We start from the raw sequence: 27,545 nt of genomic DNA, 5'->3' as shown, positions 1-27,545 counted from the left end.
AAAACTTTCCCTTGAGCCCACTTATCTGCTCTCCTGAATAGCTGAACTTTCACAGTGCATTACCTATGCTTACCACTTCCATTTCTTTACTTCTCATTTGTACTTGAACTCTAGTCAAGTTTCTGCATTAAAACTGGTTTCCTTCCACTAAAAAGTTCTCCTTAAGGGTATCAATGTCTTCCATGTTGTCGGTCTAAAGGGCTGTTCTCTGCCCTCATCTGATTTGACGCTTGAGCAGCATCAACCACTCCAGTTGTTGGCTGGTTGACCGTCCTCTCCGTCTACCAGCACTTTCATGTCTTGGCTTCCAAAGCACTGAACTCTCCTGGTCTGGCTTCAACATCACTGGCCTTGCTTTCTCATCCTCCTTTGCTGGTTACTCCTTCTCTACTTAATTTCCAAATGTTGGCACACCTTGGAGTTTAGTCCTGAGCTCTTCCCCAAGGGTTCAGTATATTCCCTGGTTAAGTCTAACTTAGACCTATTACCTGAGCAACTTACTCACATATCCAGTTACTTTCCATTTCTTCCCGTGTGAATGTCTAACTGACTTCTTAAACTTAATGTGCTCAAAACGGAGGAGTTTTTTTCTCACGAACTGAATCTTCCTCCAGTGTTAACCTTCTCAATAGATGGCACTGTCAAACTCTCAGATGCTCAAGCCAAAAGTATAGGAGCTATGTTTGATTTCCCCCTTTCCTTCAACCCTCCACATGTCTACTCAATCAGCAGATGTTGTTGATTCTACATCCAAAGCAGGTTTAAAATCTGTCCACTTCTCCCCATCTGCATTATTACCACCTACGTTCAGGTCATCATTATCTTTTATTTGAATTTCTACAGTTGCTTCTTAACTTGGGTACATCTTTGCCCCTTTTCAACCCATTCTCTTAGGTACCAACCAGAGAGATTTAAAAAAATAACAAATTATATATGTCACTTCCCTGCTTAAAATTCTTTAGTAGCTTTCCATTTCTTTTGGAAAGAGAAGAATGCTTGACCTACAAGTTTATGCCTGATTTGTCTACAGCACTCCTCTGACATCTTTCCATACCATGCTTCTTTCTCACTCACTGCTCCATGAACACACTGGCCTTTCTGTTACTCAGATACACTGAGCCTTCTCCTGCCTTTGGGCATTTTCCTTCACCATTTAGGAATCCCATTCCTTCATTTCCTCACAGCCATCTCATTCTCATCCTTCAGGTCTTGGCTCAAATCTTACTTTGCTCGTGGGCCTTTTCTGACCATCCCCTCTTAGGTCGCCTCTCCCAATTACTCTCTATCACCTCACCAGGACTTTCCTTCCTAGTGCTTATTATAATCTGTGAATATCTTATTTATTTGGCTATTTATTTGATTATTTTTGACCCTCCCCCACCCCATCCAATTGTAAGCTGTATGAGCAGGGACCTTGACTGTCTTATTCATTAGCATAATGCCTATCACACAGTTGCTACTGTGTAAATATTTCTTGAATAAATGAATGTATGAGTAAATGAATGAGTGAATGTCTTTAGAAATGATACTATTCTAGAGCTTCTTCATTATCAATTTGCTTTTACCCTGCTCAGAGATTTTCCACCCACACCTGTCACTGATTTCCAAGCAAGAAAAAGCAAAGTATTAAGTGCCCAAGTATCATATTCTGTATAAAGCTTGAAAGCACTATATTTAGAAAAAGTTGGCAAACATAAGCTCTCAGGTCCAATTAAATTCTGGCATAGTAAAAGTACTAATGGAGACAGTGGGCAGTAGTTGGTATCTGAACAGGGAGTTTCTGACCATTTGTATTTTAGATGTCTATTAAAAACAGGCAGTGCTAGGAGAATAAGACATAGCAAATAAAATTTAGTAGATCGAAGAAGACTGACTCTTTTAGCCAACCTGGCTTCAGTCTCTTTGTTATGAAGAATATTGATCATAAAATCCAACTTGATTTGGCCCATCATATCATCAAGGAATAGCTTGTAAATGTCTCTGGACAGGCAATCTTACTTATGATAAATTAGACTTCTGCTATAAAATTCTATAAGGTAAACAAATACCAAGTAAAGATTATGATGTGTTTCCTTACTCTAGGCCAGTAAATACAACACTGTCATGTTCATGTCCACATTATCATGTTATATCCAAATTTGCAATTTGATTCTGGACACTCACAGCATGGTCACTGTAATACAGTTATCAAACCCAATGGAATTTGGTCAAAACGATGCTAGCAATGCAATGTTTTACTTCTGTTTAAAAAAAATTACTTTGTAAATGAATATACAGTAAAATTTACTCTTTTTGTATATACATTTTTATGGATTTTAACACATTTAAAAATTTGTGTAACTATCCCCACAATCAGGGTACAGATGGTTGCACCACCCAAAAAATTTCCATTTTGCTACTCCTTTTTAGTCAGGACCTCCCCCCATCACAGCCCCTGACAACCAATGATGTGTTCTCCAACACTATAGGTTTGTCTTTTTGAGAGTATCATATAAATGAAATCATTACAAAACATAATCTTTTGATACTGGCTGCTTTTTAAAAAAAATTCTATTGGAGTATAGTTGCTTTACAATGTTGTGTTAGTTTCAGGTGTACAGCAAAGTAATTCAGTTATACATATACATATATTCATTCTTTTTCAGATTTTTACCCATATAGGTTATTACAGAATATTGAGTAGGGTTCCCTATGCTATACAGTAGGTCCTTGTTGGTAATCAATTTTATATATAGTAGTGTGGGTATGTTAATCCCAAGCTCCTAATTTATCCCTCCCTGCCATGTTTCCCCTTTGGAAGCCATAAGTTTGTTTTTGAAATCTGTGATTCTGTTTCTGCTTTGTAAATAAGTTCATTTGTATCATATTTTAGATTCCACATATGAGTGATATCATTATTATATTTGTCCTTCTCTGTCTGACTTACTTCACTTAGTATGATAATCTCTAGGTCCATCCATTTTGCTGCAAATGGCATTATTTCGTTCTTTTTTATGGTTGAGTAATACTGCATTGTCTAAAAGTACCACATCTTTATCCATTCCTCTGTCAGTGGACATTTAGGTTGTTTCCATGTCTTGACTATTGTAAATAGTGCTGCAATGAACGTTGGGGTGCATGCATCTTTGAATTATGGTTTTCTCCAGACATATGCTCAGGAGTGGGGTTGTTGGATCATATGGTAGTTCTATTTTTAGTTTTTTACAGAACCTCCGTACTGTTCTCCATAGTGGCTGTACCAGTTTACATCCCCACCAACAGTGTAAGAGGGTTCCCTTTTCTCCACACCCTCTCCAGCATTTATTGTTTGTAGATTTTTTGATGATGGCCATTCTGACTGGTGTGAGCTGATACCTCATTGTAGTTTTGATTTACATTTCTCTGATTAGTGTTGTTGAGCATCTTTTCATGTGCCTTTTGACCATCTTCTTTGGAGAAATGTCTATTTAGATCTTCTGCTCACTTTCTGATTGGCTTGTTCATTTTTTTTGATATTGAGCTGCATGAGCTGCTTGTATATTTTGGAGATTAATCCTTTGTCAGTTGCTTCGTTTGCAAATATTTTCTCCCATTCTGTGGGTTGTCTTTTTGTTTTGTTTACGGTTTCCTTTGCTGTGCAAAAGCTTTTAAGTTTCATTAGGTCCCGTTTGTTTGTTTTTGTTTTTATTTTCATTACTCTAGGAGACGGATCAAAAAAGATACTGCTGCAATTTATGTCAAAGAATGTTCTGCCTATGTTTTCTTCTAAGAGTTCTATAGTGTCCGGCCTTACATTTAGGTCTTTGATCCATTTTGAGCTTGTTTTTGTGTATGGTGTTAGAGAATGTTCTAATTTCATTCTTTTACATGTAGCTGTCCAGTTTTCCCAGCACCACTTATTGAAGAGACTATCTCTCTCCATTGTGTATTCTTGCCTTCTTTGTCATAGATTAATTGACCATAGGTGTGTTGGTTTATTTCTGGGCTTTCTATCCTGTTCCATTGATTTATATTTCTGTTTTTGCACCAGTACCATACTGTTTTAATTACTGTAGCTTTGTAGTATAGTCTGAAGTCAGGGAGCCTGATTCCTCCAGCTCCGTTTTTCTTTCTCAGGGTTGCTTTGGCTATTTGGGGTCTTTTGTGTTTCCACACAAATTAAAAAAAATGTTTGCTCTAGTTCTGTGAAAAATGCCATTGGTAATTTGATAGGATTACATTGAATCTGTAGATTGCCTTTGGTAGTATAGTCCTTTTGACAATACTGAGTCTTCCAATCCAAGAGCATGGTATATCTTTCCATCTGTTTGTGTTATCTTCAATTTCTTTCGTCAGTGTCTTATAGCTTTCAGAGTACAGGTCTTTTGCCTCCTTAGGTAGGTTTATTACTAGGTATTTTATTCTTTTTGATGTGATGGTAAATGAGATTGTTTCTTTAACTTTGTTTTCTGACATTTCATTGTTGGTATATAGGAATGCAAGAGATTTCTGTGTATTAATTGTGTATCCTGCAACTTTACCAAATTCATTAATGAGCTCTAGTAGTTTTCTGGTGGCATCTTTAGGATTTTCTATGTATAGTATCATGTCATCTGCAAACAGTGACAGTCTTACTTCTACTTTTCCAGTTTGGATTCCTTTCATTTCTTTTTCTTCTCTGATTGCCCTGGCTAGGACTTCCAAAACTATATTGAATAAAAGTGGCAACAGTGGTGATCTTTGTCGTGTTCCTGATCTTAGAGGGAATACTTTCATCTTTTCACTGTTGAGAATGATGCTAGCTGTGGGTTTGTCATACATGGCCTTTATTATGTTGAGGTAAGTTCCCTCTATGCCAACTTTCTGGAGAGTTTTTATCATAAATGGGTGTTGAATTTTGTCAGAAGCTTTTTCTGCATCTATTGAGATGATTGTGTGCTTTTTATTCTTCAGTTTGTTAATGTGGCGTATCACACTGATTGATTTGCGGCTATTGAAGAATCCTTGCATCCCTGTGGATACTGGCTTCTTTCACTCAGGATAATGCCTTTGAGATTCATCCAGTTTGTTGCACACATCAGTAGTTTATTCCTTCCTATTGCTTAGTGGTACTCTACTGTATAGTTGTATCATAGTTTGTCCTTTTACCCATTGAGGGACAGTGGGTTGTTTCCAGTTGTGGGTGATTATGAATAGAGTTAATATTAACAGGCTTTTGTATGAACAAGGGTTTATTATTTCTTTATAGTAAATACCTTGTAAGTACTAGGAAATTCCAGTTTCTGGATCATATGGGAAGTGTATGTTTAACTTTATAAGAAACTGCCAAAATGTTTCCAGAAAAGTTGTACCATTTTGCATTTTCAAAGACACATATGAGAACTTTATTGATCCATATCCTTGTCAGCACTTAGTATTGTCAGTGTTTTTAGTTTTTAGTTTTAGTCTTTCTAATATGTGTGTAGTGATATCTAATTGTGGTTTTAATTTGCATTTCTGTGATGGCTAATGATGTTGTACATCTTTCATTTGATGTCCATATATCTTCTTTACTGAAGTGTCTGTTCAAGTCTTTTGCCCATTTAAAAATTGAGTTCTCTGTTTTCGTACTGTTGAATTTTGAGAGTTCTTTATGGGTACAAACTGTCTGTTGGATATGTGACTTGCAAATATTTTCTCCCAGTCTGCAGCTTATCTTTTAATTCTCTTAACAGTGTCTTTTGTAGAGCAAAAGGTGATAAGTTTTATGAAGTCCAGTTTATTAATTTTTTCTTTTTTGTGTGTGCTTTTGCTTCATGTCTAAGAACTCTTTGTCTAACCTTAGGTCACAAGGTTTTCTCTTAAGAATATGAGAGTTTTATTTTTACATTTAAACCCATGGTACATTTTAATTTTTGTGTAAGTTATGAGGTTAAAAGTACTAATGGAGACAGTGGCCAAGATTCTTATTGGATATAAGGATATCCAAGTTTTCCAACACTGTAGCTGAAAAGACTATTCTTTCTCTATTGAATTGTCTTTATCTTTGTCAAAAATCAATTGACTGTATTTCCATGAATTTATTTATTGGCCATCTATTTTGATCCATTGATTTATATGTCTATTCTTTGACCAATACTATATTCTTTTGATTACTGTAATTTTTAGTAAGTTGTAAATTTAAGTAGTGTGGTTCTTCCAATTTTACTCTCATTTTTAATGATTGTTTTGGCTATTCTAGCTGCTTTGCCTTTCCATATATATTTGAGAATTAGAAAAAAATATGGTTGGTGTTTTGTTTGGAATGGTATTAAATCTCTAGATCAACTTGGGTGGAATTAACATCTTTACTTTGTTGAGTCTTCCAATCCATAAGCATGGTGTATTTATCTGTTCAGGCTACCATGCCAAAATACCATAAACTGGATAGCTTAAGCAACAGAAATTTATTTGCTCACAGTTCTGGAGACTGGAAGTCTAAGATCAAGATGTCATCAGGGTCAGTGTCTGGTGAAGTCTATCTCCTTGGGTTGCAGACAGTCATCTTCTCACTATGTGCTCACATGACTTCTTCTTTTTGTCCTTGGAGAAAGAGAGAGAGTGAGCTCCTTCAGTCTCTTCTTATCAGAACACTACTCCTATCAGAGCAGGGCTCCACCCTATGACCTCTTTTAACTTTACTTGCTTAGAGGTACCATCTCTTACAGCCACACTGGAGCTTACGACTTCAACATATGGATTTTGGGGGGACACAAGCATTCTATACATAAGACATGGTGGGTCTCTTATTTTACTTAAGTCTTCTTTAAATCTTTTCATCAGTATTTTGTAGTTTTCAAATATAGATCCTGTACATATTTTGTTAATTTATACTTAAATATTTCATTTTTGTATCTATTCTACATGGTACCGTATTTTTAAATTTTGGTTTTCCATGTTCATTGTAGTATATAGAAATATGATTAATTTTTGTGAGGTGACCTTGTTTTCTGAGGCCTTACTAACTCACTTATTCTTTTTTTTTCAGATTGCCTAGGCTTTTATGTAGACAACTGTGTCACGTATGAATAAGTAGAGTTTTATTTCTTCCTTTCTATTTGGTGTGTCTTTTATTTCTATTTGTTGCCAGTTGCACTGGCTAAGACTTCCTGATACAGAATAGGACTGGTGAGAGTGGACATTCTTGCCTTCTTCCCCGTATTAGGGATAAAACATTCAGCTTACATCATTAAGTATGATGTTAGCTCTAGGTTTTTGTAGATGTCTTTTATCAGGGCAAGGAAGTTCTCTTGTGTTTCTAGTTTGCTGAGAGTTTTTGTCATAATGGATGTTGATTTTTTTCAAATGTTTCTTCTATATCAATTACTATGATCATATGGGATTCTTTCTTTAGAATGTTAATGTTGTGGATCAAATGATTGAGTTTTAAACATGAACCAGCCTTACATTCCCTGGATAAACCCCACTTCGTTGTGGTGCATTATTCTTTTTATGTATTGTCAGATGCAATGTACTGATACTTTGTTGAGGAGTTTTACATCTATGCCCATGAGGAATTTTGGTCTTTCTTTTGTTTTCTTCTTATTACTTGGTTTGGTATCAGGGTAATGACTTCTGGTTTCATAAAATGAGGTGGGACCTGTTCTTTGCTTTTCTATTTTCTGAAAGAGTTTTGTAGAATTTGCATGATTTCTTTTGAAAAAAATTAATAAATTAATTTTTGTTGAGGTATAATTGACATATATAACATTATGTTAGTTTCAGATGTATAACATAATGATTTGGTATTTGTATACACTGCAAAATTAACACCATAATAAGTCTAGTTACCATCCATCACCATACACGTTACAAACAAATTTTTTTTTTTTTTGTGAGAACATTTAAGATTTACTTTCTTAGGAACTTTCAAACATGTAACACAGTATTATTAACTATAGTCACCATGATGTACATTACATCTCCATGACTTATTTATTTTATAACTAGAAGTTTGTACCTTTTGACCTTCTTCATCCATTTTGCCCACTTCCCCATCCAGCTTTCCCTCTGGAAACCACCAGTCTGTTCTCTCTATCTATAAACTTGGTTTGTTGTTGTTTTGTTTTGTTTTTTCTTTTGACTCCACATGTAACTGAGATAATATCATATGATATTTTTCTTTCTCTGCCTGACTTACTTCACTTAGCGTAATGCCCTCGAGGCCCATCCATGTTTTACAAATGGCAAGATTCCACCCTATTTTATGACTGAGTGGTAAGAGTTTCCACGCTTTTAAATTTAATAATAATAATAATAGCAGTTGATTTAGTGGGCACTTGATGTTTTCCCTTTCCATACCTAATCTGTAATCTTATAATAATTCTTTGAGCTTAAGTAATTTTTTTCACTTTATAGATGAATAAAACTGAGAATTAAAGGAACTTAAATGTCTTGCTCAAAGTCACCTTAATGGTAAAGAGAGGGATCAGGAGGCCAACCTCCATCTAGCTCCAAAGCCTATGTTCTTTCCATGGCAACTTCCACAATTTTGGCATGTATGACTCCTAGACACAGGATTTTACTAATTGTTGTGGCTGTTGACATGAAATATGAAATTACCTGACTGTTAAAATGATCAATGTAAAACACATTTTGTATCATAGCAGATAATCCATTTTCGCTCAGCTTCATGCTTTGTGTAGGAAAGGCTTTTATTTTAATCCTTGTGACCAGGAAACTCATAGGTCACCACCCTTAAGGTTCTCTGACCAACTGTCCCCAGCTGTAAGTAATACCACACTACCTGTTTGGACCTGCTACAGATAGTTTAGTTATACTTGATCACTCTCCCTTTCTTTAGCTGCAGATGGTGTACCCCAGTGTCTCTTGAGCCTCACTGTTATATTGGGTTTGTATATTGATGCAGTGGTCTATTGTTTGCATTTTTATTGGGTCATAAAGCTCCATAAAGACTGGATGGTGTATATTTGCTTTTGATGTTGTGAAGTCTTAGGACTCTGCAAGGGGTGTTTTATAGTGTCTGTTGTATTTATCAAGTAAACAATGTTACCAGGAATCACCCACTTGCTGTCTGTGCTGGGTATTCAAGCTCCAAGAGATGATTCAACTACACACTCTGTAGGCTCTACATTTTCCAGGAACTTTGGATTATGTAGTCAAGATGGTCCATTAAGCCACTTAGATACCATGCATCAATTTTATTTTGCTGGTGATAATCAGGACATGGTCTGTTTATCATGAGGCATATATATTGATGTGATCATCTGAATGTGTTCTGCCCTATTTAAAAACAGTGTTTTAGATGTTAACAAGGAGAAGAGAAACAAGCATTTGTTGAGTATGTACTATATAGAATTACTTTACCTGTATTAACTTAAATAATCCTCTCAATGAGCCTGAAATGTAAGTACTTTTAAATTTTATTTCACAGATTATTCAATTCATGCCCAGACAGATTAAATAATTTATGCAAGGCCATATAGGTTAGAATTGAGGGAACTGATATCCAGTTCAAATTATATGCCTCCAAATTCCATAAGCACGCCTAGCAATGTATCTGTTCTGCCATTCTTTCTCTATGCTGCTTGTCATCAACCATACATGTCTAGAAAAATTCTGCCTTTTTCACTACTTTAGGATCTGACTTAAAGTTTTACTTTTACTCCATAATAATAATAATAAACAGTGGCTAAATAGTGTAATGATTAATAGTACAGACTTTGGAGCCAGACTATATGGGTTCAGACTCCAGCTCTGCTATTTATTTGTTGTATAACTTAGGGCAAATTATTTAATTTCTCTTTGCCTCAGTTTCCTCATTCAATAATAATTGTACTTACCTCAGATGCTTGTTATGAGGACTAAATGTGTTAATATTTGGAAAGATCTTAGAATCGTGCTGGGTACATTGTGAGTACTATACATGTATGCTTGTCAAATAAATAACATTTATTGTGTATCAGATAATTTGCTAAGCACTATAGATTAATACCAAACATGAGGAAGGTACTATTATTATCTCCATTTAATGAGTGAGGACTCCAAGGCTTAGAAAGGATAACAGCTAGTCCAAGATCATACCAGTTGTAAGCTCGTCACAGAAAACCAAAAAGAATATTGGAGAAGAGAATAAAACTCATCTGTAATCCTATCACCTAGAGAGTATTATTGCTGACATTTGGAGTATTTCCCTCTTTCTATCCATATCATTGAAATCATGTTGAATGTACAGTTTTCCACCTTCATTTTGTCCCTTAGCATTATGTTAAAAATTTTCAACTCATCATGTGATTGAAATTTGGGGGGTTAAAATTGTCTTAAATGCAGTATGGTAGTGGCACAAAAACAGAAATATAGATCAATGGAACAGGGTAGAAAGCCCAGAGATAAACTCACACACATATGGTCACCTTATCTTTGATAAAGGAGGCAAGAATATACAATGGAGAAAAGACAGCCTCTTCAATAAGTGGTGCTGGGAAAACTGGACAGCTACATGTAAAAGAATGAAATTAGAACACTCCCTCACACCATACACAAAAATAAACTCAAAGTGGATTGAAGATGTAAATGTAAGGCCAGACACTATAAAAGTCTTAGAGAAAAACATAGGCAGAACACTCTATGACATACATCACAGCAAGATCCTTTTTGACCCACCTCCTAGAGAAATGGAAATAAAAACAAAAATAAACAAATGGGACCTAATGAAACTTAAAAGCTTTTGCACAGCAAAGGAAACCATAAACAAGACGAAAAGACAGCCCTCAGAATAGGAGAAAATATTTGCAAACGAAGCAACTAACAAAGGATTAATCTCCAAAATATACAAGCAGCTCATGCAGCTCAGTATCAAAACAAACAAACAACCCAATCCAAAAATGGGCAGAAGACCTAAATAGACATTTCTCCAAAGAAGATATACAGATTGCCAACAGACACATGAAAGAATGCTCAACATCATTAATCATTAGAGAAATGCAGATCAAAACTACAATGAGGTTTCACCTCACACAGGTCAGAATAGCCATCATCAAAAAATCTACAAATAGATGGAGAGATATACCATGTTCTTGGATTGGAAGAATCAACATTGTGAAAATGACTCTACTACCCAAAGCAATCTACAGATTCAATGCAATCCCTATCAAACTACCACTGGCATTTTTCACAGAACTAGAACAAAAAATTTCACAATTTGTATGGAAGCACAAAAGATCCCGAATAGCCAAAGCAATCTTGAGAACGAAAAATGGAGCTGGAGGAATCAGGCTCCCTGACTTCAGACTATATTACAAAGCTGCAGTAATCAAGACAGTTTGGTACTGGCACAAAAACAGAAATACAGATCAATGGAACAGGATAGAAAGCCCAGAGATAAACCCACGCACATATGGTCACCTTATCTTTGATAAAGGGGGCAAGCATACACAGTGGAGAAAAGACAGCCTCTTCAATAAGTGGTGCTGGGAAAATTGGACAGGTACATGTAAAAGTATGAAATTAGAACACTCCCTGACACCATACACAAAAATAAACTCAAAATGGATTAAAGACCTAAGTGTAAGGCCAGACACTATCAAACTCTTAGAGGAAAACATAGGCAGAACACTCTATGACATAAATCACAGCAAGATCCTTTTTGACCCAGCTCCTAGAGAAATGGAAATAAAAACAAAAATAAACAAATGGGACCTAATGAAACTTAAAAGCTTTTGCACAGCAAAGGAAACCATAAACAAGACCAGTAGACAACCCTCAGAATGGGAGAAAATATTTGCAAATGAAGCAACTGACAAAGGATTAATCTCCAAGATTTATAAGCAGCTCATGCAGCTCAATAACAAAAAAACAAACAACCCAATCCAAAAATGGGCAGAAGACCTAAATAGACATTTCTCCAAAGAAGATATACAGATTGCCAACAGACACATGAAAGAATGCTCAACATCATTAATCATTAGAGAAATGCAAATCAAAACTACAATGAGATATCATCTCACACCGGTCAGAATGGCCATCATTAAAAAATCTAGAAACAATAAATGCTGGAGAGGGTGTGGAGAAAAGGGAACACCCTTGCACTGTTGGTGGGAATGTAAATTGATACAGCCACTATGGAGAACAGTATGGAGGTTCCTTAAAAAACTAAAAATAGGGGGCTTCCCTGGTGGCGCAGTGGTTGAGAATCTGCCTGCCAATGCAGGGGACACGGGTTCGAGCCCTGGTCCGGGAAGATCCCACATGCCACGGAGCAACTAGGCCCGTGAGCCACAATAACTGAGCCTGCGCGTCTGGAGCCTGTTCTCTGCAACAAGAGAGGCCACGATAGTGAGAGGCCCGCGCACCGCGATGAAGAGTAGCCCCCGCTTGCCGCAACTAGAGAAAGCCCTCGCACAGAAACAAAGACCCAACACAGCCAAAAATAAATAAATAAATATTAAAAAGAAAAAAAAAACTAAAAATAGAACTACCATACGACCCAGCAATCCTACTACTGGGCATATACCCTGAGAAAACCATAATTCAAAAAGAGTCGTGTACCAAAATGTTCATTGCAGCTCTATTTACAATAGCCAGGACATGGAAGCAACCTAAGTGTCCATCATCGGATGAATGGATAAAGAAGATGTGGCACATATATACAATGGAATATTACTCAGCCATAAAAAGAAATGAAATGGAGGTATTTGTAATGAGGTGGATGGAGTTAGAGTCTGTCATACAGAGTGAAGTAAGAAAGAGAAAAACAAATACAGTATGCTAACACACATATATGGAATCTAAGGGAAAATAAAGGTCATGAAGAACCTAGTGGCAAGATGGCAATAAAGACACAGACCTACTAGAGAATGGACTTGAGGATATGGGGAGGGGGAGGGGTAAGATGTGACAGGGTGAGAGAGTGGCATAGACATATATACACTACCAAATGTAAAATAGATAGCTAGTGGGAAGCAGCCGCATAGCACAGGGAGATCAGCTAAAAAAAAAAAAAATCTACAAACAGTAAATGCTGGAGAGGGTGTGGAGAAAAGGGAACCCTCTTGCAGTGTTGGTGGGAATGTAAATTGATACAGCCATTATGGAGAACAATATGGAGGTTCCTCAAAAAACTAAAAATAGAACTACCATATGACCCAGCAATCCCACTACTGGACATATACCCTGAGAAAACCGTAATTCAAGAAGAATCATGTCCCACAATGTTCATTGCACTCTATTTACAATAGCCAGGACCTGGAAGCAACCTAAATGTCCATCGACAGATGAATGGATAAAGAAGCTGTGGCACATACATACAATGGAATATTACTCAGCCATAAAAAGAAATGAAATTGAGTTATTTGTAGTGAGGTGGATGGTCATAGAGACTGTCATACAGAGTGAAGTAAGTCAGAAAGAGAAAAACCAATACCATATGGTAACACATATATATGGAATCTAAAAAAAAAAAGGTTCTGAAGAAACTAGGGGCAGGACAGGAGTAAAGACACAGACATAGAGAATGGACTTGAGGACACGGGGAGGGAGAAGGGTAAGCTGGGACGAAGTGAGAGAGTGGCATGGACATATATACACTACCAAATGTAAAACGATAGCTAGTGGGAAGCAGCCACGTAGTACAGGGAGATCAGCTCGGTGCTTTGTGTCCACCTCGAGGGGTAGTATAGGGAGGGTGGGAGGGAGACACAAGAGAGAGGAGTTATGGGGATATATGTAGATGTATAGCTGATTCACTTTGTTACACAGCAGAAACTAACAGACCATTGTAAAGCAATTATACTCCAATAAAGATGTTTAAAAAAATTGTATTCAATGGTTGCAGAATATTCCATCATTTGGATATGATATTTTATTTAATCCCTCCTTAGATGTTGGACACAAAGTTGCTTTTAGGATTTTTTGCCAGCACATATTGTTACAATGAACATCTTTTTCTGCATTTTGAATTTTTTCTCAGGCTATAATTCTGGGCTTGGAATTACTGTGTCAAATGATCAAACATGTTAAAAGTCTCTTAAATATACAAACAGGCTAATATTTTCAAAGAAACTTACAAAAAGTTATAAGCAAAAAAAATATAGATAAAAATGTAAAAAGAAAACAATCAAGTTCCCAAGATATAGGGTTTTTAAAAATATTAGAATTTTCATTTTAAGATAATTGTAGATTCACATGCATTGCTAAGAAATAATACAGAGAGACCCTGTGTACCATTTGTGCCATTTCTCCCAAAGCTAGCATCTTACAAAACCATATTATAATATTACAACCGGGATATCTCATTGATACAGTCAAGGTAAAGAACATTTTTATCACCACAAGAATCCCTCATGGTGCCCTTTCATAGCCATGTATACCTCCCCCTAACTCCCATGCCTGACTCTTGGCAACGACTAACCTGTTCTCCATGTCCATAATTTTGTTATTTCAGGAATGTTATATAAATAAGATCATAAAGTGTCTGACTTTTTAGGATTGGCTTTTTTTCACCCAGCATAATCCCCTGGAGATTCATCCAAGCCATGTGTGTCAATAGTTTATCCTTTTCATTGTTGAGTAGTATTCCATGGTATGGATATACCACATTTGTTTAATGATCACCTGGTGAAAGACATCTGAGTTGTTTCCAGTTTTTGTTTATTATGAATAAAGCTGTTATGAACATTTGTACATAGATTTTGATGTAAACATGCATTTTAATTATCTGGGGAAAATGCCCCAGGGTGTTATTGCTGGATTGTATGTTAGTCATATTTTTGTTTTGTATGGAGCTGCCAAATAGTTTTCCAGAGTTTTAGTTTTCATTCTCAGCAGCAGTCTATGGATGATTGAGTTTTTTACATTCTTGGCAGAATTTGGTGCTGTTACTGTTTTTCATTTTAGCCATTTTGAAAGGTGTGTGGTGATAATATCATTGTAGTTTTAATTTGCATTCTCCTAATGGATAATGCTATTGAACATCTTTTCATGTGCTTATTTGCCATGTGTATATCCTCTTTGGTGACACGTTATTAATGTTTTTTGCTCATTTCCTAATTAGATTATTTGTTTTTTAATGTCAAGTTTTTATGTATTCTAGTCCTTTGTTCAATATGTGGTTTGCAAGTATCTTTTCCTAGTCTGTGGCTTATCTTTTCATCCTTTTAAGAAGATCTTTTACATAGCAAAGTTGCAAGTTTTGGATGAGGTCTAATTTATCAGTTTTTCCTTGTATAGATTATGCTTTTTTAGTCAAGTCCAAGAATTCTTTGCTTAGTCCTATGTCCCCAAATTTTTCTCCTATTTTTTTTCTAAAAGCTCTAGTTTCACATTTTTCCCCCCTATGGAGGTCTTCTGGTAAGGACCAGAAACCTGCCAGACCAATTCTAAAAGAGCTATAACACTTAATTTTACATTGTACATTTAAGTCTGTGATTCATTATGAGTTAATTTTTCTGTAAGGTAAGAGACTTAAGTCCAAGTTCTTCCTCTTTTGTTCTGTTTTGTTTTTTTCACTGCAGATGTCGAATTGCTCCAGTACCATTTTTTGAAAAGGTTATCCTTCCTGCATTGAATTGCTTTTGCACTTTCATCAAAAATCAGTTGGGCATATTTGTGTGGTCTATTTATGGGTTCTGTATTCTGTCCCATTGATCTATGTATTTATCCCTTTGACAATACCACACTGTCTTGATTACTGTAGTATATTGTAGTCTTTAATATCAAGTAGAGTGATTCCTCCCACTTTATTTTTCAAAATTGTTTTAGCTATTCTAGTTTCTTTGCCTTTCCATACAAATTGTAGAATAATGTTGTCTGTATCTGCCAAAAAATCTTCCTGGGGATTTCAATAGGGATTGCATTAAAACTATGTATTGATTTGGGGAGAAATTACATCTTTACTATGTTGAGTCTTTCAATCCGTGAATTTCATATGTCCCTCAATTATTTAGGTCTTTGATTTCTTTCATCAGTGTTTTGTAAATTTCAGCATAAAGATTCTGTACATGTCTTGTTAAGTTTATATCCAAGTATTCATTTTTTTTGTCATGAGTGGTATTGTGTTTCTAATTTCATTTTCCATATATCATTATTAGTACATAGAAATGTAATTAATTTTTAAAATATTGACCTTGTATCCTACAATGCTGCTGAGCTCACTTACTAGTTCTAGAAGGGTTTTTGTTTTTTGTTTTGTTTTTGTAAATTCCTTGGGATTTTCTACACAATTATGTTATCTGCAAATAGGGACATTCTAATTTCCTCCTTTTCAATCTAAATGCCTTTTATTTCTTTTTCTTGACCTATTGCAACATAGAACTTCCAATACTATGTTGAATGAGTTGTGAGTCATATGTTGAATAAGAGAGAGAGAGAAACAATCTAGCCCTCTTCCTAATCTTAGGGAGAAAGCATTCAGCATTTCTTTATTAAGTATGATGTTAGTTGTATAGGGTTTATTTTTGTTTATTTTTTTCTTTTTGTTTTTAGAAACTCTGTATCAAGTTAAGAAAGTTCCCCTTTATTCCCAGTTTGCTAAGAGATTCTTGTTTTTGTTTTTTTTTCCCTTATCAGGGATGAGTGTTGGATTTTGTCAAATGCTTTTTTTAAGATACAGGTTTTTGATCTTTAATAATGTTTGTAAGGCACTCAGGCAATGATCTTTGTAGGTGCTGAATCACCTTCCTCAAGATGGATACATGGCACCTGCAGGTGGTCAAAACTGACCTTGCCCAGGTGTTTTCCCTTTCAGCAACTTGTCTTACTGTGTTGGGTGACATTTTATTGGTTTATTTTTCATGTTCCTTGAAAAATGTGAAAGGACTTTGTTTATTAAAACTCAAATATTTTCCTTATTCACATCTCCCAGGTTTTTCCACTCAAGTCTTATTTCTGCCTTGAGAAATGTGTCTGGCTCAGAACTGATTGTCAGGGTGGTGATACATGAGGGATCATACAGTGGTGGTGCTACAATATATGAACTGATTTAGATTTCCCTGTCTTGGATTATTCCCACTTCCCACCTTTGGAACTTTCTAAAATAACTTATTCACATGACATCCACAGTGACATCCTGGCAAAGCTTTAATAACAAGTTCTCAGGGTTGGAAGTGACCTCTGATTTGCTGATTTCCATGATGTAAATACTCCCACCATGGCTAATTTTAGGCACCATTATGATGTCACTGAGCATAGCGTTGGGGTGATGAATGGTACAAGCTGACTCCAGCATACCACTACTTACGCATAACTCAGTGTAACATTGGTGACAGCCACCCCTAACACAAACTGCCCAGGCACTCAATTTCCCAGACTATTATGGGATTGCCACAGTCTTTTTTCCAAGTGTTCTTAAGAATATATAAAAGAAAGGATAGGTGGTCAGCCCTACAGAAATGGAGTTTAATGAGTAGCAAGTATAACTTTGGGGAGCATGTATCAATAGTTCATTCCTTTTTATTACTAAGTAGTAGTCCATGGTATGGATGTACCACTGTAAACTCTTCACCTATTGTAGGATGTCTGAGTTATTTCTAGTTCTTGCTTATTGGCAGTAGAGCTATTGTGAACATTCATGTACAGATTTTCATGTGAACATAAATATTTTTGAAATACGCCTTTATTATTCTCCTTCTCCCTCTGTCCCCCACCAAAAGCCTGAAATCCAGGAGTAATATTTTCCTTTTTTTTAAACTCCAATTTGAGATATAAGAGAATTACTGGAAAAGTACATTTGTTTACTTAGCAATGACGTATTAGAATCTTAAGAGAAGTTGGCCATTGGAAGCTCCTGATCTAAATATGGACAGGTCTTGACTCACACATTAATTGTAACAGAATGTCCTTGAGCATTCACACAGAGCATCATGGGGATGGTTTGCTCTCCTACTGGCTTTTAGGACCTGCTGACACCTTCACCCCATCAGCACGAGCTTCTCCTGCTCCACTTCCAAGTCCGACAGAATGAAGACTTTTTAAGCAAATAAACGTGAAAGCCATGTCCTGCACTTATTTGGCTGAGCTGTCTCCGTTATACACTCCTGAGCTGCATCTTAGATGCCTGTGTTGACTGATGCTGGCCTGGCTTCATGACTGTATGGATTTTCATTTCTCTGAAGCATGACCATCTTCCAGGGGGCAGAACAGCTCAGTAATTAACAGTGTGGGTCCAGGGCAGGCAGCCAGGGGTCGAAATCCCGCTGTGTGGGTATTAGCTGTGGGAACTTGGGGAAGTTCTGTCACCTCTCTTGTACTCAGGTTTATCATTTGCCAAATGGGGAAAATAATAATACTTACCTCATAGAGTTGTTATAAAGATTAAATGAGATAACATTTTTCTATGTTTAGAAAAATGTTTGGCACATAGGAAACACTCAGTACATCACCATCATCACGCACATGTTGGGAGCACAGGAAAATCACAGGGCCCTTTCTCTCCCCTAAGGGCCATCGGCTTCTGCACAACCTTGGCTCTCCTTCCTTTGTGCAGACATGTAAGCCTCAGGGTGGGTGGCTCCTCAGTTCAGCCTCACAGCTCCCACTTCCCCGGAGCTCCGCTGAATACACTAAATTTTGAGCCCTCCACTCTCTGCATTGGACGCTGGACGTGCTGTTCACTCCTCAGGGCTGGCCCTGAGCTCAGCTTGCACAACAACTTGGAGGCAAACAGAAGCCAGCTGACCAACCCGCAAGGTATGCCCTTGGCTCTCCTCCACTGCCTGCCTCCGCTCCAGCTCCTCCACACAACAGGCAGTCCTCACAGGCCACTCGCCCCGGCTCAGCTCTTATGTTGCAGGTCTCTAAACCCTTGGTGTTCCTCCAGGGGAGAGGGGAGCTGTTTCCTGCCACCAGTATCTACCACCTTGCTCGTTTTCAGCTTCTTCTGCAGGTCTTTTCTCTCTAACCAATCCAGACTGATTGCCCTTTGGCACCTCCTTCAACTCAGGGACTTGGGTTTTCTCTACGTGCAGCAGGAAGCAATCTGCGCATATGTGGGGTGGCAGGGCTTCACACAGATCCTACCAGGTCCTCTAATTCCCACTAGCCTGCAACTCCTTAAGGCTGAAGTGCATTAATCTTTGAGTCCTGCTAAGACCCAGTAGAATGCCTCTATGTAGTATATCAGTATTTATTAAATGAATGCTTGAATAAATGATGAATTTCTTGGAAGCATTGGGGAAAATGCCCGGCTAACACGGATCCCTGCCACCTCCCAGGGATCAGCCTTCTGCTGGAAAGTTGGCCCATAATCCCTGCAGCACTCTTTGGCTGCTGATTTTCCAACTGTGGCTTTACACCTGTTTCATTTTACAATATTTATTGGGAAAGCATTTTACCCGCTTATTATAGTCAGATATCATCCGTGACAAGCCATTTTCCTTGAATTAGCCCAGTGAGAAATATTTCTAAAGGTGTTAAATGAAATCATCCAGACATTTCCCGTGGCCAGCTGGACCTGGCAGCCACACGCAGTACCCTGGCTTGAATACAGAGCGGATTTTGCTTTTAGTCTACTTCAAGCAGCAAAGCTGCTGCTAATTCTCACACTAATAAACGGGGTTTTAACAAATTCTCCCAAGCAAAAGCAACGGGAGAATTTACAACTGTGCTTTCCGTAAATTAAATGAGATAATGTAGTGCCTGGCACATAGTAAGCTGCCAGCAAATGCTAACTGTTATGACTGGACATCACTACCAAGAACCGTTGCACAAAATATCACCAAAAAAAGATGGGGGCTGGTAGGGAAAATACTTTCAAAGGTTAGTAGAAAATAGGGTCATGTATATAATTACTTCTTTGAAGTTGGGAATAAGGAAGATAATGATAAAAAAAAAATCATTTAATAAAAATTAAAGGGATGAAAATAGAAGAGTTGGGAGATTGCTAGAAAGCTAATAAGCAACGTGCATTTCATAGCGTGTATTTAAAAACATGAATTACATGCTTATGCACTCACCCTGGAAAATTTCACACAGTCAAATCACATTGTCTCAAGCTGCTGTTCCAAAAACTTTGAGATACACCAAAACAACTCCAACAATGTGGTAAGTGGAAAATCGTGATTACATCCTTACGTAATTATTTCAGAGGTTTTTGGGTAAATGCAGAAATCCTCACTGAAACTTGAACTTACGAAACACGTGCTACATAGCTCTGTGATTCCATCTTGGCTCCGAAATACCGCTTGTGATGTTATCAACATGCTTGAACTCGTGGAACTTGTGTAGGGAAACTCATTAACTCCAAGAATGAGATCCTTTTCCCCAAATATCTTTTCCTGGCTTCCTGATGCCGCTCTTTCTTTGCTTTTGTTATTAAATATGAGAATATTGATTTTAACTGGACTTTAAGTTATCAGCTTTGGTTTTACTAATGCCTTTTCAAAGTATTGCTTTATTCCTATTAATTTTGGATGTACCTGTCTTTCATAACTTGAGTTTATAAGCCTGGAAATAGAATTTTACAGCCTAATGCCTCTTGATGATTACCTTTTATTCCTGGGTGAATAGAATGCTGATTCTCTTACAGCTTGTGAGCAGGAGTGGTGATCTTGGTGGAAGAAAAATATAGCGTAATTTTAGCAGCCAGCCATGCTGGGTCATTAGCTGAAAGAGAGATATGACCCAATTTTTTGTTTCCTAATTTAAAAAAAATGTTTATTTTTTAAAAACCACTTTATTGAGGTATGATTGACATGGGAAAAGCTGTACATATTTAATATATACAACTCGATGAGTTTGGGGATAAGTATACACCCATGAAACCATCATCACCTTCAAGGCTACAGACATATCCATCACCTTGCAAAAGGGGCCACTTTCCTCTTGCCTCCTTTATTATTATTAATATTGTTATTATTTTGTGTGTACATGTGTGTGGTAAGAGCACTTAAGATTCACCCTCTTAGAAAACTTTAGGTACATAATACAGTGCTGTTGGCTGTGAGCACCATGCCGGCGAGTAGATCTCCAGGATGAGGTTCTATTAGAGCAAGACTGGAGGACAATCCAAGGGGAAGAGAGGTTAACTGCAGCACAGAACTTCTGAAGGAGCCTGCTTTAAAGGTGGTCATGAGATGGTGCCAGGTGACACTGTGGGGAACAGACCAGTGATCACATTGGGCTGAAGCTGCTCAGATGAACAAGGGCCACGAGACACAATGGTTTGGAGCTGATTTGCCCTGAGTCAGAGATAACAGCATAGCAGGATGGCATCTCCCCACCTCCATCCAGGTAAAAGTGGCAGTATTTTACTCTAGCAAAAAGCTAGAAATAAATAATACTTTTGCTTTAGAAGTATATCTCTGAAGTAGTTGAAGGGATTTTTCAATAAATACCTCCTGAGTAGAAGCAGTTGTCATAAAACAAGGTAATTAGAGAACGTTCCTGGGTAACTTACTCATAGCACAAGAAAAACCCTAATTTCCTCCCTGAATTTATTGGCTGGCCAGAACTAATTACAGCTACTCACAGAAAAATATCAGTAACTTTATTTTTTAAGTGAGGGAAATAAATAAATAAACAATGGCAACAAAAATCCACAAGCTTTTTTTTTTTTTTCAGATGTTGGCAAAAAAGCAGTATTTTTTAATGAAAGTAAAAGACTTTTATAGTTTATCTCAGTGGACTAAAATTAACATGAACTTACATTTTTGGCACTTACCCTATCATAGCAACGTATTATTTAGCACAAACAACTTTCTTCCTTTGGATTTAGAAGTAGTGCTTAAACAGAACTGCTAGTTGACGCTTAGTGAAAAATAATTTATGGTACATTCTCTTATTGCTATAAAACTGGTTTAAAATAATGAGGCTCATGAAAGGATATGACCTGGACCATAAAATGTACTTATTAGAGTTGTTTGATATATCATGATGGGGAGATTCTCACCTCTTAATAAGTGTAAGACACTGCAATGCAAAACAGGGCTTAGATGGGGTATGGCTGATCTCCTGGTAGCACTTAGCTTAGATGGGGTATGGCTGATCTCCTGGTAGCACTTAGTGTGCTCTCTCCCTCTTTCTCTCTCTCTCTCTCTCTCTCTCTCTCTCCAGATGTCAGGAAACAGAGTGTTTCTGAATGCCTAACTTCCCTCATGACTCCTGCTGTTAGCATCCAATCTGGTGTCCAGACACAAGGAAGCTTCTGTCAGAGTAGGAACAAGATCCTGTCCAGGGATCCTATCCGAGTTCTGACAGACCCAGAAGACAGAAACAACATCCCCAGGATTACAGAAGTCAAGTGCTAGGCAGGAAATGCTCCTCTCAGGGCCACACTGGTGCAGGAACCTCATTTATGTTATGAACCTCATTCATTCATTCATTCATTTGTTCATTCCTCAAATGTGCCTTGAGCACATATAATGCCCTTTGCAGGGCAGTGTGAACTCAGTAGTAAACACAGCAGATGTGGTCTCCACCCTCACGGAGCTTGCAGATTGAAGAGGAATGGGCTCCATGCTTGGATGGGGGAGGCTAGAGTACAATGGGACCTCTATACCCTGACAGCACAGAGCAGAGAGGAAGACTCCAAAGATGGGGAACTCTGGACCCCACAGAGGATGGGGAGGCAGGTGATTGGACACCTGGATCCCCTAAGAGAACTCTAAACCCAACTGGGTGGTGTTTTACTGATCACAGGCACTGCTATCAGGAGGGTTCCCGGCCAAGGAAGTACTAGCCGCTGCAACCTCAAGGAGCTTTGGGGGTGCTGAGAGCCCCAATGAATGAGCAGGGACTGGGGGCAGGTGGAAGAGGCTGCCCGAGTTGGGACCTTTGAGATCAGGGTCAACTGAACGAGACTGCAGCAGGTCTGTCTCCTGGGTGGGATAATCAGGCAGCCACCCTAGGCTTGCAGATGTCTGTCTTTAATAGTATATGCCCAAGGGTGCAATGGAAGATGTCAGCAGTATAGTCTCCTTTTAAGTGTGCTACCTTGGGCACCCCTACACTGGTTGAGTTGCCTGGGAGCCCCACTCCTTTCTGGGGATCACCCTGACCATGGTGGTATATAGTGGTTGCTCTCATGGGTGGATTTCGCTCATTGCCTGAACAAAAAACCAAGATGGCCAGTTGTACTTCCACAGCCTCTGTTCAGGAGGCAGGTAACACCTGCCACATCGTTGGAAGTCCCAGCTAGGATCCAGCAGACCAGGCAAGGGAGGTGCACCTGAGGATCCTTCTCCCTTGTTACCATAATGTCACATAATCTGTACCCTTTCCTGTTACACAGCCACACTGTTATTAGTAAAAATATGTGGGAGAGAAATGAATATGAGAGATTAAGAATTTTGCCTAGAAAAGAATATTATCCTTTGAGGACCATTCACATTATGGGATTGTACTGAGATTATGGAATTGGACTAAATTATTTTTTCTCCACTAACTGGTGAAAGGCTCCACTTATGACCCATAAAGAAGCCTTATTTCTTCACATGTATGAGTGTAGTTAAGTGATTTTGTGACTCTCACAATTTGTATAATGGAATTTTGGGCACCTAGTTGAAGTAATGATTTAGGTCTATATTTAATAATTTAGAAAGCTGTCCACAATACATGAGTGAATAAAAAGTAAATCACAAAACTTTAGGTATGCTTTGATTCTATTTATGTAAAATTATTTGTGTGTGCTCATGCATAAAAATGTCTGAAAAAGTGTTCACCAAAATGTTAACATGGGTTATCTCTCAGTGATGATATCAAGTGACTATTTTTTCACTTTCTCCTTCATGCTTTTCTGAATTGCATTAATATATTTCTACATTGAGAAATGTTTTGTTTTTATAGAAGCTATTTTAATCTAAAAACAAAACAAAATAAACACTTGCTAGTAGCTTTTGGGAGTTGGGTCATTATTTACTAAATTTCCTCCATGTTATTCTTTTGCTTGGTTAGGAAGCTAAAATCCTTTTGAGAGATGGATTGCCTAGTTGAGCAGTTTCTGGAAACAGTTTTCTCTTGCTGAGATGCTACCTGATAACTTCCTACAGTCAAGCATGCTAGGTGACTGATTTCCCCATATAAAGAAATTATCCTTCTTTGACATTATTGTGGCATGACTCCATGGGGTCCTGAGACACTGGCCCTTCCCATACACTAGTAACGAAATTCCTCAGAGATACGAAGGGGGAAAAATAACTCATGAAAGTTGTTGATATATTTTAATTTTTTAAAGTGTAGGATAAAGGCTAAGTCATCAGAGGAAGAGGTGAGAATTTGAAGAGCACTTCTCTTTGGGTCAGGAATGACACCGGGGTGGGTTTAATGTGCTTCTTAGCTCATTCTTGTTTATCATCAGGAATCTGGAGGTCAGCGTCAGAGAATAACCTTTCCAGTGAATATTGCATACCAGGCCGTCAGCAGCTGGTGTATCAGAAAGCCTTCTGGGAGTTAGTGGTGCAACACAAAGACCTAATCAAAAGCAGAGTGGAATTAAGTACGTGAGAGTACCATCCTTTCCTCTCTAGGCCTGGGTAGCTGACAGCACATTTATTGAGTGAGAAGCAATCATTGTATACCGTGTCCAGCTTGCCATGGATGTCCTGGTGTAAAGTTACAGGATATTGGAAGGAACTTGTTTTTTAATCTAAAATGTGTTTAGAGTTCCTAAATTTGGTTTAGCATTTTATTATTGAATTTTCTAGAGGAGTCAGGGAGATTCTGGGTCCTGACTATATGCTGCGCGTATCGAGGACTATTTCAGAACAAATGTCTGCTTCAGGCAGTTCAGACATAAGTCCTGGCTCGTTCTCCAACCTCACACTCTTCCACACTCCCCTTTGCAGGTTCGACCCCAGCTGCACCAGGCCCCAGCCATGCTAGCCTGCTTTGCTGTTCCTCAAACACACCAAGCACGCTCTGACTTCAAGGCATGTTCTCTTTCTTTCCTCTGCCCACATCTTCTCAGCTCAAACATCACCAAGCAGAGTGGCCTTCCCTGTAGAGATAGCACCCCATTCCTTACCCAGTTACTCTGATGCCCCCTTTGCTCTGTTTTATTTTATATATAGCACTTTTCCCATCCTAACATATTACATATTTATTGGCTAGTTGTCTACTCCCACCAGAATGTCAGCTCCATGAAAATAACCATTGTCTGTTTTGTTCACTACTGTATCTAGAACAGTGCCTGGCACATAGTGGATACTTAATAAAATTTTGTCGAATAAAAGAATGAATGCTTGAACTCATTTTACCCCATGGACATGTTCCTGGGCAATTGTGTATAAATTAGTTATTATAAATGGAGCATGTTTTTTTTTTATTGAGGTATAGTTGATTTACAACATTGTGTTAGCTTCTGGTAGAACATATTTTAAATGCATTAGGAGAAAGCTGTTGTTCAAATGAATCCTATCTTTCATCAATCCCATAAAAGGAATTAGAATTCCTAGTTGGCCTTTTTTTAGACCTAAGTTTTAGAGTTCGATTTTTCTTCAAGCAAGATCTACCTATATATGGCTGTGTGCATGGTAGAGAACATTCCAAAGGTCATCCAGACTCACCTGGGCTTCCTGTGTAGATGATCAGAATGATCACTATTCCTGGATTTGTTTTTGGTCCCTAATGAAGACCAGTAGAACTGAAGGACTTGGAAAATACTAGTTGGAAGGAGGGATAATATGAAAATATTAACAACCAGTGTGGTTCCCATCTCCTGCTGTGTTAACCCTTTAGTTGGTGGACCTTGGGGAGCTGACACAGGGTGGCACATGCTGGTGCCTCTGGGCTGATCATCAGCCCCAAGGGAAAGAGTTTGCAGAGATTCCTTAGGCAGTGTGCTGGTAGATGCCCCCACTTGGCTGTAGGATCTTCCTGGTATGGGCTGGGAGCACCTGGCCTGGTGCCTGCCCTTGGTGGGTGCTTAATTAACATTTGATCAATGAATTCATTATCTGAGAGAACTTGGTGAGAAAATCTAACTTGAAAGTGTTTTTTTTTTTTTTTTTTTTTTCAATTTGTGGAGGTGCTTTTATCACTGACACAGTTAGGGCTTTCTCACAATAGCAGCATGGGAGGCCCAGTTCTTTCTTCCACTCACCAGAGAGAGTAAGAATAAGGTCTGGATGGGACAGATCCAGGTTTTGTGGAGCCAGAGCTGTTCACATTTTGGGTGGCTCTGTTTGAGAGAAGGAATATGAAATCAGGCACAGGGTCTGGGAAGCAGTATGGAAGCTTATGTTTCAGTGTTTGACGGTCATTCTGCTTCTGGGGCTGGGTGCTCTGCACCCTCTGGGATCCAGCTTTATCGGGGACTCCTGGGGTGGGCTCACTGAGGGCCTGTTTGCAGGGAGGATGGGGTGCTCCCTGGGAACAAACCTGCTCTAGGGAAGGGTCAGGCCTACTAATAACAATGCCCCAGTTATCAGAGAACTGATTCTGAGAAGAGTGTGAGGGCTTTTCCTCAGAACTGGTTCCTGTCTGGCTCTATATGATATTGCAGCCCAGTGCAGCACCCACCGTACCCAGGGATAAAGTACTGAATGTGACAGGAGAGGGGTCCTCCTGCCTCTGTTAGAAGTGGGCTTCAGTGCCCAGGGACTGCTGCTGCCGCACAAAGGTAGGGACAGCTTGACACTGGCCCCAGGGACCACGGTCCAGGCATCTTCTCATCACCCCAAGGCAGCAGTGGAGGCAGACAGATTTTACAATAACAGTCATAGTTGCCCTTCACAGAGCACTTATGTGCTGCGTGACTTTATGTTCATTCTCTGTAATTCTTACAGGAACCCTGCAACGTAAGTATCGTTAGCCTCACTTGCAGGTGCAATAGGATGGTGTATTTGCTCAGATGACACTCGGTGCACAGAGACAATGTAAACCCTTTTCTCCAGCTGACTTGAACCTCCTTATGTGTCTCCGCCCTGCTGGGTAGCATGGAACTGAGTCTCACCAGTTAACAACACTTGCGTCTCTCCTGGTTTATAGCCTCTTTCCTGTTTCAGTAGTCAGGGTTTTCTAAGCCGAATTCCCTCTCAGGGCTGTTTCCCTTGGTGTCTTTTGGATGACTCATCCTCCCTCGATGAGCACGTACTCTTGCTGCATATCCCCAAAGATGGTCCTGGGTGTTGGCAGGACTCACTGGGATTCCACAGGCAGGGGACGGGGCTGCTGGACACTTGTTGCCCTGCTGCATATGGGCTGGCTGACCAGGGAGGGTAAATGGGCCCGTCTGGTCTTCCGGAGTCACATGAATCTCACACTACTGGGGGCTGATCATCTGTGCTGTCGTGAAGTCTGTAGGAGGTGATCGTCCGTCTGTGCTGGGGCTCGTGGAAACTTCCTGAATGCCACACATGGGCCATGGGGTGCCCGGAGAGCAACCTCAGGCCGCCCTCCATGGGAGGACACTGCGCTGACTCATTGCTCTCCCTGCCTCTCTTGCCCTGATCCCTGGGCTGCAAAGGACCATGGCTCCCCCTACCTCTCAGCCACCTGTGTGTCCTCTCCCTCCTTGGCATGTAGTACAGCCCTATGATACAGCCCCGTGGTCTTCATACGCTTGTTTTGTGTGCCCCCTCAAAGACTTCCGGGAAGCTCTGACCTCCTTTTCAGATTGGTATCACATGTTTTTCATCTAAACGAAAGAGTTGCGAGAGGATCTAATTTTTGTCTTATTG

At 38.8% G+C, this 27,545-nt stretch overlaps 1 non-coding gene across 1 annotated transcript; it reads right to left on the bottom strand.

The window, feature by feature from the left end:
• Positions 1-15,270: 15,270 nt before the first annotated feature.
• LOC137750240 (U7 small nuclear RNA) lies at positions 15,271-15,331 on the bottom strand. The gene has a single exon (XR_011070401.1). It is a non-coding gene; the product is annotated as a U7 small nuclear RNA (small nuclear RNA).
• Positions 15,332-27,545: the final 12,214 nt, after the last annotated feature.

Source organism: Eschrichtius robustus, chromosome 1 (genome assembly GCF_028021215.1).
Source record: "Eschrichtius robustus isolate mEscRob2 chromosome 1, mEscRob2.pri, whole genome shotgun sequence".
NCBI lineage: Eukaryota > Metazoa > Chordata > Mammalia > Artiodactyla > Eschrichtiidae > Eschrichtius > Eschrichtius robustus.
Note: the sequence above shows the minus strand (reverse complement) of the source record. Positions and strands in the feature narration are given on the sequence as shown.